This window comes from Halyomorpha halys, unplaced genomic scaffold, assembly GCF_000696795.3.
Source record: "Halyomorpha halys isolate HHAL.00 unplaced genomic scaffold, Hhal_1.1 Scaffold366.1, whole genome shotgun sequence".
Lineage (NCBI taxonomy): Eukaryota > Metazoa > Arthropoda > Insecta > Hemiptera > Pentatomidae > Halyomorpha > Halyomorpha halys.
Genome location: NW_027107323.1, coordinates 99,043 through 110,635, shown reverse-complemented (window position 1 = coordinate 110,635; position 11,593 = coordinate 99,043).

The following is an 11,593-nucleotide window of genomic DNA, read 5'->3' as shown; positions in this document are numbered from 1 at the left end:
GCAGCCACATCGTATCACGTTGCTCCGTGTCTGATTTCACCTCTTCCGACCACTGCCCGGTGACCTATGAAGTGCACGGGAGCAGATCTGAGCCACGACTGAGAAGTTCAACTATCAGGAGGGCGACTGGAGCCGGTTCAAAGAGGAGTTTTGCCTTAGGCTGAAGGGTGTACCTACGCTGCGCTCTGTGGAGGAAGTGGACAACTACATCGGCCACTTCACGTCAGCTGTCATGGAATCTGTGCGCCAAGCCATCCCCACCTACCACCCTAGACCTCCCCACCTTCAGAAAACCGCACCCCACATCGTGGCACTCATTTTCTGCTGGCGGAATCTGAAATAGCTTCCCTCATGCGTGACTGGAAGACAGCGCTCTGGCATGACCAACTCCGAAGAACACATGACGACCATAGGCAGTTCTGGAAGTTTGTGGGGGACAGTGAATCTGACTGATAGAAACGACCTGATGACGTCTGGGGAGCAGGCTTCCTTACTGGCTGCTAACTATGCTGCGAGGGATGCTGAGCGGACGTCCAGTGCTCCTCCACCACCACCTGGAAGCCAACCCAGCCCCGTCGAGAAACCCATCTTTTCAACCTTCGGCCAACTGAAGTCAGTACTACGCCGCATTAAGGGCAACAAGTCCTCTGGACAGGATGGGATCCACAGTGTGCTATTGAAGATGCCCCCCAGGAAGGGAAAAGCCTTTCTATTGAACATCTTCAACTCGAGCTTACGGATCTCTTACTTCCCAGCAGCCTGGAAACGTGCGATCGTAGTACCCCTACTCAAGCCTGGGAAGAGAGGTGACTTGACCGAGCATTATCGCCCGATCAGCCTCCTCTCGCACATGAGCAAGGTCTTCGAGCGGCTACTACATTACCATCTCATGGAGCACTGCAGGGAAGCCGACGTCATACCACCCAAGCAGACTGGTTTCCAACGATGTGTCGCATGTGATCATCACCTGGTTTGTAGCTTACCAGGATATACTGCTCCGCCTCAAGCTGAAGTTATACAAGGCCATCATACGCCCGACCCTGCTCTAAGGCGCACCACTCACCACCTACGAAACTACGTTAACCAAACTCCAGAGCTTCCAGAATTCCCTCCTTCGGCGAATAGTGAGAGGAACCACACTCCAACGGGCCAGGAATAAAGTAATCCGTGAGGAGCTCCAACTCCCTTCTGTGCCGGAATACATAGGCCGTAGGCACATCAAATTCTTTGATGGGCTGAAAGCCTGTGCCAATCCCCTATTCCGAGATATTGCCCCTCGCCCAAGACCTGGGAGGTGGCAAAGCACGGTCCCCTTGGTCGACGTCCTCGCCGAGGGAAGGGCTTCGGGCTCTGCAGTTTGAAGTCATCACACTATCACCACCAGCCGGAATGTCCCTCACATTCTTTGTAAGCCCCCGGGTATAGAGCCAGAAAATGTAAAAACCGCCTTTAGCGGACTATGTTTTTGCCTATCTTATAATGCCGTAACAAGAAAAATTGTAAATGTATTTATACTATTATTGTACATATAAATCCTTATTGTATATATATTTATGAAATAAAGAGGTTTAGAAAATACAAAAAAAGGAACCTGAAAAACCGCTATTACCGCTCCAGGGACCCATCAGTCAAGAAGGCATTCAACTCATCAAACAATAACCACCCAGATCAGGAATCTTCTGCGCCAGTGGAAGACTGCGGTCTGGCATGATCGCTACTTACGACGACTGCAGGAAATTCTGGAAACTCACTAAGGCGGCAACCAAGAAGACCTCGGCCGATCGACTCTCTCGAAGTTGCTCAAACTGGACAACACCATAATTTCCCCTTCAAACTCGATAGTATATCTGGGCGTGAAGATGGACCGTCATGTCCAGTTATTTTTTTTATTTTCTAAACCTCCTTTATTAATAAATATATGTACAATACGGATTATATTATTACAATAAAAAATAACATACAATACATTTATTTACAGTTTTTCTTGTTTAGCCTTACGGCATTTTAAGATCACCAAAACATGGTCCGCTGAAGGCGATTTTTACATTTTGTGGCTCTATAGCCGAGGGCTTACAAAGAATGTGAGGGACATTCCGGCTGGTGGTGACGGTGTGATGACTTCAAGCTGCAGAGCCCGAAGTCCTTCTCTCGGCGAGAACGTCGACCAAGGGGACCGTGCTTTGCCACCTCCAGGTCTTGGGCTAGAGGTAATTTCTCGGAATAGGGGATTGGCACAGGCTTTCAGCCCATCAAAGAATTTGATGTGCCTACGGCCTATGTATTCCGGCACAGAAGGGAGTTGGAGCTCCTCACGGATTACTTTATTCCTGGCCCGTTGGAGTGTGGTTCCTCTCACTATTCACCGAAGGAGGGAATTCTGGAAGCTCTGCAGTTTCGTTAACGTAGTTTGGTAGAGGTGTCGCATGAGTGGTGCGTCATAGAGTAGGGTCGGACGAATGATGGCCTTATAGATCTTCAGCTTTAGGCGGAGCGAGATCTGCTGTGAGGTGAGCAGGTGGTAGAGTCTATACGACTTCTGTCGGGCCAGCTTAATTCTCTTCCTGACGTGACTGGAGAAGGTGAGATGCCTGTCGAGGGTCACGCCGAGGTAGAGGATGCTGTTGAAGAGTTTCCGACCCTTACCATCCACAACGAACTGCTGGGGTAGCCTGCTCTTCTTCCCCTTCTAGAAGGACATGACGATGCCATCCGTCTTCGACGGGTTAACCTTGATGCCGTCCTTCTTCAGAGCAGCTTCTATGGTGGCAGAGGCAGTCTGTGCATATCGTAGGGCCAGTTCAGCTCTCATGCTGGAAGCGTAAACACCGATGTCGTCGGCATAGGCTGCTACCACTGCATCCCGATGCTTGATGGCGACTACTGCGGTATGCTTAATGCGATGTGGTCGCATCATTTTTCTTCATCCGCACTATGTGTGGGCTTGCAGCTTTACCAGGTGATGATCACATGCGACACCTCGTTGGAAACCTGTCTGGTTGGGTGGTATGACGTCGGCTTCCCTACAGTGCTCCATGAGACGGTGATGTAGTAGCCGCTCGAAGACCTTGCTCATCTGCGAGAGGAGGCTGATCGGGTGATAATGCTCGGTAAAGTCACCATTCTTCCCAAGCTTGAGTAGGGGTACAACAATCGCACGTTTCCAGGCTGCTGGGAAGTAGGAGATCCGTAAGCTCGATTGAAGATGTTAAATAGAAAGCCTTTGCCCTTCCTGGGGGAGCATCTTCAATAGCACACTAGGGATCCCATCCTGTCCAGACGACTTGTTGCCTTAAATGCGGCGTAGTACTGACTCCAGTTGGCCGAAGGTTGAAAAGATGGGTTTTCGACGGGGCTCGGTGGTGGTGGAGGAGTACTGGACGTCCGCTCAGCATCCCTCGCAGTTAGTTAGCAGTTATAGTTGCAGCCAGTAAGGCAGCCTGCTCCCCAGACGTCATCAGGTCGTTCCCGTCAGTCAGATGCACTATCCTCCTCTTGGTCACAAAGGTCCTGACCAACTTCCAGAACTGCATCTCAAGTTCTCCACTCACCTCTACCAGAAAACGAGAACTGTACGAAGGCAGTCTTACAGACTAAACCACCTCCTCACATCGCCAGCGCTCTCTCTTCGGCTTAAACTCCAAGTTTACAAGAGCATTCTGAAGCCGGCACTTCTCTACGGAGCACCACTCTTCACATACCTCTCTGACGGCACGCAGCGCCACCTTCAGGGATTCTAGGATAGTATGCTGCGGAGGATGGTCCGCACTACATCGTGGAAGAAGAAGCTTCCGGAACTGCATCAGCTCCTCGAACTACCTACAGTACCAGAGTTCATTGGTCGGAGGCATGTCAAGTTCTTTGACTCTTTAGTTTTAGTTTTTAGTTTTTAGTATGTAGGGAAAACCTTAGAATAACGAATTGTGCCCCAGCACCTCGTCTATTTAACCTTGTATAAACTACTAAAAAATATAAATCTCAGCAATGCTCCAGTAAAAGAACAATCAATGTAAATCTATATATAAGTTATGTTTACACGGTATGTAATACAAATCTTAATACCTAACTCCCTCTGTCAACAACTCTAGAAAGTATAAATATAGGATTACTGTACAGAATAAAGGAGTCTATTATCAGCAACCGTGAGTGTATTTTCTCGTTCCTTTTTCCTTTTTTTTTTTTGAGTTCAGTACCGTGGTAGCGCGTATCTGGTGCCGAAACCCGGGAACACGGATTACCGAATCAATTTTAATCACAAGAAGAAGCCTGTTTTTTTTCAGTCTAATTTTTTTTCAAGCTGTAGAAACTTTTTCGTTAGAATTATTTTTTTTTCTTTCCTATCGTTTTTGGTCGAACTTTGGAATTATGGCTAGTAACTTAGTACGAGCGCCTGTGATGAACCTCGACAACTTTAACATCGAAAACAAACAACCACCTCCAGAGGCAGTCAACCAACCACCCCCGCCAGAGCTTGCTCCACTACCGGAAGTCTCTTTGGCAGGAGCTCACGCCACAACCCTAGAATGGGTCCGCACTCCAACGGCTCAAGACCTGAGAAAAGCTGTCTCCGATTTGGAGCGATTCACTGGGGAGACGGGGGAATTGAATCATTTTCTAAAAGGAGGGGATAGGTTGATAGCCCGAATTATAGCGAAAACAAATGAAAACCTACTTGATAGTGACGACGCCGAAGCATTGAGGGCGGCTGTCGTCTGTAGGGTGAAACGCTACATCCTTAATCAGATCCAGGCAGATGAGGCCCGGGGTTATAGTCATAGCTAGGTTGAAAAAGGCTTTCGGAGGAGGACGATGGGCTCCAGAAGAGGACATTTTCATGATGTTTAGGGAAATGAAGAAGCCTAAGCAGTCGAGCGGTCAGTATGCTTGTGAGCTGCTAGCGAAGTATAATCGTATCACTGACAAGCTAAGCGAAATGATGGAGGCTGATCAAGTCGAAGGCCGAATGCAGTTCTTATCGGGAATATTGAAGATTCAGTTAGCGAAAGAACTGGGGAAAAAGAAGGGTTTGCCGAGGGAGCGCTCCTTTGTCGAATGTGCTCAGGAACTAATGGACTCAAGTGCTCGAGAGGAGGAAGCCCGAACAGAAGTGGAAGAGTCGGGTTGGACACGAATGGAGTATAGTAGGCCAAGGTATACTAATAATCCCTGGAGAAAGCGGGAAAACAGGGATAGCGGGAGAGACAGGGCAAGGAATCACGAGAATAGGACGAACCAGGCGAAAAACAGAAGCAACGGAAGAAGAGAGGACCGAAAATGCCACGGTTGCGGCAAGATCGGACATGCGGTAACGAGGGACATATCGCGAAACAATGTCCCTATATATACAAGAGAAGGGAAGTGAACCTCGGTGAGCCCATGGAAGTGAATGCCCAAATAGTAAGGAGAACTAGGGTACTAAGATCCGGAGGATCGGGCACGGAGTCACTAGGAACTTCCGAGGCGTCAGAGACTGAGGCAGAAGAAATGCAGAGAATACGAGAGGACTCTCGGAGAAATCCCGGGCAGGTATGGAGGCGAGCGGTGGAGAGAAGAAAAAGTCAGGACAACATCTGAGGGGAGTACCAGCGGAGAGGCGACCGCACATTAGTCAGCTATAACATCAGAGGGAATCAAGGCGGTCTGCCTATTATCATCGTGGAAGGAGTGAGATATCTCGTGGACAACGGGAGCTCGAACACCATCCTATGCCGGGAGGCGTTGAGGAGATTGAGTGACGGAAAGAAGACACCGCAGGTGCAGGCATGTGATTGTAAATTGGCCACCTTGGGTGGGCCCTGTAGCGTTATGGGAGAGGCAAGGATGAGGTTAAGTCATTTGGGGGTTGTGAGAGATAAACTCGCGGTTCACGTAGTGGGGAAAATGCCGAGAGATTATGAAGCGATTGTAGGGTGTGAACTATTGAGAAAGATGGGAGCGCGGATTAAAAATAAAGATGGGCGATGGGTTATTAAAATAGGAGAAAAAGAGTTCGAGTGCCAGGGTGTAGAAAGGGATAACAGCATGAGGGTGGGGGCGATAAGCCGCGTGGAGAACTGGAGAAACGGGATCATGCGCGAATACGCGGATATTTTTTTTAAAGAAGGGGAGGTGTTGGGGGCAACAGGGGAGACGGTGCATGAGATACCCTTAAAACAAGAAAGAATAACATATGTGAAAGAACGGAGGTATCCTCAGGCGTTACGAGAACATATTAGAGAAGAGTTGGGAGAGTTAAAAAAACAGGGGATAATCATCAACAGTACGTCACCCTATAATAGTCCCCTGTGGGCGGTTAAGAAAAAGGCAGCACCGGGAGATAATAAGGAAAAATACCGGGTCGTGATTGATTACCATAAATTGAACGAAAACACGGTCGATGAAAGATATCCCATTCCACGGTTAGAAGACATACTGGATAGATTAGGAGGATTTACCATATTTAGTACTCTAGACCTTAAAGCTGGGTATCACCAGATTAAAATGCATCTGAAGGACCAGGAAAAAACGGCATTCTCATTCGAGCGAGGTCACTATGAGTTTACTAGGATGGTTTTCGGCCTGAAGAATGCCCCAATCACTTTTCAACGTTTAATGGACGAGTTTCTCCGAGGAGTAGATGAAGCCATGTGCCAGGTGTATGTGGATGACCTGATCGTGTTTAGCAAAAACGAGCACGATCATGAAGCCCATCTGAGATCTGTATTTCAGAAAATTAGGAAATTTGGGCTCAAACTATCACAGGAGAAGTCGGTGTTAGGGCAGGAACAAATTAGCTTTCTGGGACACACGATTTTCAGTATGGGGGTTAAACCAGACGCACGTAAGGTAGAGGCCCTTCACAACATAGCGGTACCTAGGGACGTGAAAGGAATTACGCGGTTACTAGGGGCTCTCAACTACTACAGGAGATTTGTACCAGAAATGGCAGAACACTTGGTCCCCCTCAATAATTTGTTGAAGAAGGGCTCTAAGCTAGTTGTAACACCGGCTATGGAAAGCAATATTAGGAAGTGCATCATGCGGCTACAACAAGAACCGGTACTCGCGTTCCCGGACTTTAGCAAGGGGTTCACAATAACGACTGACGCTAGTGAATATGCATTGGGGGCAGTATTGTCACAAGAAAGTGAAGGAGGAGAGCGCCCCGTAGCGTACGGTAGCAGGAGGCTGACGGACCCCGAATCACGGTACAGTGCTCTCGAACGAGAACTATTAGCAATCGTTTGGGCGGTGGAGCACTTCAGACCCTATGTGTTTGGGAGGCGTTTTAGAGTCCATACCGATCACCGGCCTCTTCAGTAGGATATGTCGCGCACTGAATGACGCTTCAAAGCCAGGGAAAACGTTTTACTTATATGTGGGGAATGGTGTCATTCGGGACAAAATTAAGAGACTATGGAGACAGGAACTAATTGGGGTCGATAGAACGTTTATTAGATGTACGATGATGGTGGAAACCATACGAGACGAAGAAAGACAAAAAGAGGTCACCCTGGCGTATCACCAGGGGAAAACTAACCACCGCGGTTTGAAAGAAACAGTTCAGGCCCTTAAACGACGCTACTTCTGGTGGGGAATGAAGAGGACTGTGGGACACATCATAGGTGGGTGCAACGTATGCCATAGTACGAAATATGACCGCCACCCCGTATTATATCTTTTGTTGTTGAGTTTACGAGGAATTGTTCGTAAACTGGCAGGGGGGAGTTATGTTTACAGGGTATGTAATACAAATCTTAATACCTAACTCCCTCTGTCAACTACTCTAGAAAGTATAAATATAGGATTACTGTACAGAATAAAGGAGTCTATTATCAGCAACCCTGAGTGTATTTTCTCGTTCCTTTTTCCTTTTTTTTTGAGTTCAGAACCCGCTATCACGTATATACAAAATTTCAATTATATAATTTTCTATAGGGGCTACGGAAAAAAAAATTCATGGCGATTTTTGTCCTCTGATTTCTTTAATGATATCAGACACGAATCCCTGCATGTCTCTCATGAGTCGGGAACATAGTTAGCTGAACATTTGATTCATTTGGGTCATCAAGTTCATCATGAGAAGCTGTGGATCGAATGGACTCCCATTTGGTCTGGTTCAGGAGAAGCTGGAGAGTCCGGTACGGGCTCTGGCGCAGGTGCTGCTGTGTTTTGTGCGGCAGGAAAAATGACGAGTAAGCCGTGGCTGCACTCGCCATTCTTTTGGTCCTTGGTCTGGTGGTCGTGGTGGTGGGTGGTCGGGCACGAGCTTTTTTTTTTTTTTTTTTTGTTTCACATCCCCTTTATTCATAAAATATAAACATATGTACAATACAGAATATATATATACAAGTTGTTTTTCCCCTTTTACTGGAGCCGCACTCCATTCTAAGGAATGGCTCGATATAATACAAAATTTTTGAAATTCCACTGTTCAATTTGAAAATATGTGAGGTGCTGGGGCGCACTTCAATTTTTTGACTGTTCACTAAATCTAAAAACTCTAAAACTAAAAAACTTAAACTGACAATTGTGTCACTGTCACTTTTGCTGGGTTAAAGTTGTGATTGTCTCGGGTGTAAATCCTGCCATCGGACTGGTGGAGGTGCTGGTGTCAGTGCCTGGAAGAGTGGATTGGTCAAAAATTGGAGGGAGTCAAAGAACTTGACGTGCCTCCGACCAATGAACTCTGGCACTGTGGGCAGTTCTAGGAGTTGAAGCAGTTCCGGGGGCTTCTTCCTCTTCCATGATGTTGTGCGGACCATCCTCCGCAGCATGGTGTCCTGGAAACGCTGGAGGTGTCGCTGCGTGCCTTCGGAGAGGTAGGTGAAGAGTGGTGACCCGTAGAGGAGCGCCGGCCTCAGAATACTTTTGTATATCTGCAGTTTAAGCCGCAAAGAGAGCGTTGGTGATGTTAGGAGGTGGTTGAGTCTGTAAGACCGCCTTCTTACAGTTTTAGTTTTCTGGTAGATGTGGGTGGAGAATTTAAGATGACGGTCCAGATTCACTCCTAGGTAGACTATCGAGTTTGAAGGGGAGATAATCGTACCGTCCAGCTTGAGTAATTTCGGGAGAGTCGATCTTTTGTGCTGTTGGTGAGCGAACACGACGCAGTTTGTCTTAGCTGGGTTCATAGAGATATTGAGACTGCCCAGTCGTCGGACAATTTCCTTACAGACTGCTCCGGCGCGCTCTAGTATATGTTTTGGGTTCATACTGCTTCTGTAGATGGCGATGTCGTCGGCATAGACGGCAACTGTAGCCTTTCTGTAGTTTTCACCAACATCAGCTGTATAGATGGAAAACAGCACTGGCGATAGGACTGCTCCCTGTAGCACTCCGCATGTCAGTGGGATGGAACGGGAAAACTCATCTCTAACCCGCACAGATATGGTCCTGTTGTCCAGGAACGATGTAATCACACTGTATAGTTGCTCTGGGCATTCGAGGTCTATGAGCTTACGACATAAAATGCCGTGAGACACTGAATCGAATGCCTTTGCACAATCGATGGATATCATAGCTGTAGCATGGTTCCTATTGAAGCTGGAGTTCACTTCATGCTGGAGCTTCATCAGATGGTGTTCCGTGCTCATGTGTGCCTGAAAGCCGGCTCGTAAGGGATAACGGAGTGTTCATCACCGAATTCCCGAAGGGCACGAGCTGCCGCTGACGACCTCGTAATGGCTGCTGCTCGTAGTTCTTTTCTGGCTTTCCATTGGTCCATGATCTTCCGGCGTGCTTCATATCCACGGAAGGACCCCACATGATCCTTATCACAATTGGTGCACTTTGGGGCTACTACCCTAGGGCAGGCACCGAAGTTGTGCTCTTGGGTACAGCGCTCGCACGCCTCCTTGTACTCACAGTAGTTCTTGGTATAACCGAACTGATGCCAGGGTAGCATTGAGGTGGCCCATGTTCTTTTCGTTGTACAAAATGTTGGGCTGCGAATAGGCACTGGTCGATATGGCGTACCTTCTTGGGTGACCTGAACTGGCACAGTGATAACAATAGGGGAGAGGGGGGTTTTTGTCCCATCATTGTTCGATTTTTGGAGACCCCTAATATCGATAGGGGCTAAGTGCTGGCAGCCTAGACATCTTCAAAGGGCATGGAGATGTCTATATTTTTAATGATATAGCGCTGCTTGTTTTTCCTTGTCATGGGACATAAGTGTGATGCCCTATTTGTAGCGATTAGAGCCCAGTTACAACTGCGTTTCGGTCCGCCACGGTCTCTAAGAAAATTGGTACACCCCCTCGGGTTTTACGCACCAGGTATATAGCAATGCGTAAATGAGCCAGGTATTGTCTGATCTCCGGAATTTGCTGGTTAGTGACGACGACTGGAGGCGGTTGGGGAGATTTTTGTGGGGAGGTCTCGGTTTCTGTTTCGGTAGGTAGAGCTCTCAGCAGGTCGTAGGGATTGGGATCTGTAAAGTTAACATTCTTTTCCTGACTCGGCTGTTTCTTCAATTTCTTTTTAATTGCCGGTTTAATTCCGGTCTTGCTTGGCGGATTTTGGCCTACCTGCGATCGCGTCTTGCGGGTTGAAGTACTGCCAACGGCAGTATAAGTATCGTCGTCAGAGTCTGGCGGCAGGTTCGCGGCTTGAGCTGGCGCTAAGGCAGAAGCCATCGCTCTCCAGATTTAATAATATTATTAATAATTACTTTGGTAAAGCGGTTACAACTGGCTCGGAAAAGCACAGCTGAACAGTTGAAAAACTGAGTCTGTGTGTTCGCACTGCTCGATCTAAGGAGTGAATAAATGCGCGACACTATTTCACAGTTCCGCACAATTAAAATATTAATAAAATGTACCTGATTAGAGATAAATCCACATTTGTCAAGGTCTGGAGAAGCACTATAACACTATCATGATTGACCTTGGGCTCTGCGTTCCTTAAATAGGTAACACTGGTCTTCTTCCGGGATCCACCTGCCTCCGCCATACAACTTCTTGAGCCGCGTCTTCAGCGTTTCCCTGGGGAGGGTCGAGTCGCCTTGTATGGCGATTAGGACTCGCCGAGAAGTACGACCCACCAGCGAGGCCTCCAGTAATTTCACGTCGGACTCCAGTAGCGTGCCCATCTCCTTTCTTGCGGTTATCAAGGTTTTAATTTGATTGATGAAGTTTTCGAGGTCACCTACTGGTGATCCCCCTGAAGGGTTCTAATTGGCTGATTACCTCGTGGATGAACCCCGAGCTTTGTGTCCTTATTTTAAGTAGTTTTGATCTGCGTGTTTTGCGTCGCTTTTGACAGTTGAGTCTCCAGCTTCTGTCGCTCAATAGTCGACTGAGCCAACTGCTACTCCAATTTTTTCATAATTCCTGTGTGTCTTCTAACCTCTGCTTCGAGTGAATCCGCCTAATTTCTACTCCGGGATTTCCGATATTATTCGCACGTGACAGAAATTCGAAATTTCCTGTCCCAGGTTTCGGCACCACTTACGATTATACTGGCAATATAACTTAAAAATAAAAGGGGTTCGGGCAGAGTAACAATACACAGCTACTTGAATAACTAACTTTATTATCAGACTTCTCCGGTATATATAAGGACAGGGTTATTGATAAACTTAAAGATAACTAATCCTAGTAGTACGAAGTTT